The sequence below is a fragment of the Colobus angolensis genome, unplaced genomic scaffold, assembly GCF_000951035.1.
Source record: "Colobus angolensis palliatus isolate OR3802 unplaced genomic scaffold, Cang.pa_1.0 Scaffold333, whole genome shotgun sequence".
Lineage (NCBI taxonomy): Eukaryota > Metazoa > Chordata > Mammalia > Primates > Cercopithecidae > Colobus > Colobus angolensis.
Genome location: NW_012116633.1, coordinates 570,478 through 572,510, shown reverse-complemented (window position 1 = coordinate 572,510; position 2,033 = coordinate 570,478). Strand labels below are relative to the sequence as shown.

The 2,033-nt window shown below is 55.9% G+C and overlaps 1 protein-coding gene across 1 annotated transcript in view; it reads right to left on the bottom strand.

The window, feature by feature from the left end:
- LOC105518950 (beta-glucuronidase) overlaps positions 1-1,831 on the bottom strand; it is a 25,114-nt gene extending 23,283 nt beyond the window's left edge. Inside the window, exons 1-2 of the mRNA XM_011952119.1 lie at positions 1,633-1,831; positions 1,305-1,447 (exon numbers count right to left, since the gene is read on the bottom strand). The gene's annotated coding sequence lies outside the window, so the exon portion shown is untranslated. The remainder of the gene's footprint in view (positions 1-1,304; positions 1,448-1,632) is intronic.
- Positions 1,832-2,033: the final 202 nt, after the last annotated feature.

Genomic DNA, 2,033 nt, shown 5'->3' with positions numbered 1-2,033 from the left:
TCTCAAAAAAAAAAAAAAAAATTGCAGGGAAAGGGTGCCCTACGGGATCCCACTTTACTCCAGTAGGGAAGGCACCGTGTGGGAGAGGTAGAGGAGGAGATCTGGAGACAGCAAAGGAGACATAGGTTTATGGAGGGTACTTTCATACAGGGACGGTTCAGTGGCCATTGCTGGACATGAGAACCACTACGATTTGTAAAAAGCATGCAGCTTACATTACATTTTCAACTAGCATCTTCGACCTGTTACTGGTGGAGTTCCGGGTGGTGAGTCCCTAACACATCAGTAACAACCTCAATTCTCGCCTCCTCTGAAGAAAGAATTGCACTGAAGGGTATAAGGCAGAAAGTCAGAGGAAGGCCAGTTGCAGAGCAGTAGTAAAAGTTTATTAAAAAGCAGGCGAGTGCCGAGCGCTGTGGCTCACACCTGTAATCCCAGCACTTTGGGAGGCAGAGGTGGGCGAATCACGAGGTCAGGGGTTTGAGACCAGCCTGGCCAATATGGTGAAACCCCGTCTCTACTGAAAATTAGCTGGGCATGGTGGCATGCGCCTGTAGTCCCAGCTACTCAGGAGGCTGAGGCAGGAGAATTGCTTGAACCCAGGAGGCAGAGATTGCAGTGAGCCGAGATCACACCACTGCCCTCCAGCCTGGTGACAGAGCAAGCCTCCATCTCAACAAAAAAAAAGAAAAAAGAAAAAAAAGAAAGACATTGTCTCCCCCTGTGGCCCAGACCAGAACGCAGTGGCACAGTCATAGCTCACTGCACCCTTGACCGCCCAGGCTGAAGTGATTCTCCTGCCTCAGCAGCTGGGACTACCGGTATGCATCACCATGCCTGACTAATTTTTTAATTTTTTGTGGTGATGGCCTTGCTGTGTTGCCCTGGCTGGTCTTGAACTACTGGCCTCAAGAGATCCTCCTACCAGGGCCTCCTTGCAAAGTGCTGGATGACAGGTGTGAGCCACCGTGCCTGGCCCCCCAAAGCTGCCTGTTCCTTGAGCATGACGGGTAGCAAGGGGAGCTGGAGTGAGAGCAGCACAGTGGCGAAGGGACATGACTGCCACCCTGAGCTGTGTGATGTTAGGCCAGACCCCTCTTCTCCAAGGGAGGTCAACCACACGGGTGATTTCGGGAGCCCGTGCCCGCTCAGACAGCCTGGAATTTAGCTTTGTAGGTGGACGGGAACCTGTGAGGGTTTAGAGATGCTGGGAGCACCTTTTTTTCTGGGAGAGCTTTCCAAACAGGGAACAAACAGAACCACCCTGGGCCCCGCTGAGGAAGGATCCTAGCAGAAGCCCTCACCACTGTCGTGCTCCACGCCGGTGGTGACGGTGATGTCATCGATGTAGGTGGTGGGTGTTGTGTACAGAAGCACAGACCGCTGGAGTCCCACGTAGTTGAAGAAGTCAAAGTATGTATTCTGGACAAAGTAACCCTTGGGATACCTAGGGTGGGAGGACTGTGGTTCGCTGGGCCCTTGCCCTGGGTCCCTTGACCTCAGCTCACTGGCCTCCCCGGCCTCCCCAGATCCAGGGCCTCCACTCTGCGAAGGCCACCCTGTCCCTAGCAGGAAGACCACGGGGTGGGGCGGGAAGGTGGGTGCGTGCAATGGAAGCAGGATGGTACCCACTTGGAGGTGCTGGTCGTGTAGCGGATGGTCCCTGGTGGCAGGGTGGTGGGGGTGAGTGTGTTGTTGATGGCGATAGTGATGCGGAGCTGGGAGGACAGGGGCCCCACCTGGACCAGGTTGCTGATGTCGGCCTCAAAGGGGAGGTAGCCCCCCTCATGCTCTATCGTGTCGACCCCATTCACCCACTGCAGACACAGGAGACATGGACAGGGGGTGGCAGGTCAGGGCATGAGGAGGGGCCCAGCTGTCGGGCACTCCCTCACATGTCCAACAGTATGGGGCTCTGGGGCCTGCCTGTCAGATGGGAAAAACGGCATCCCACTGGGGTAGATGAGGCCACCTATCCCCCTACACAGGGCACAGCGCCCAGGGCAGGGCAGGGCCCCTCACCATCCCACTCT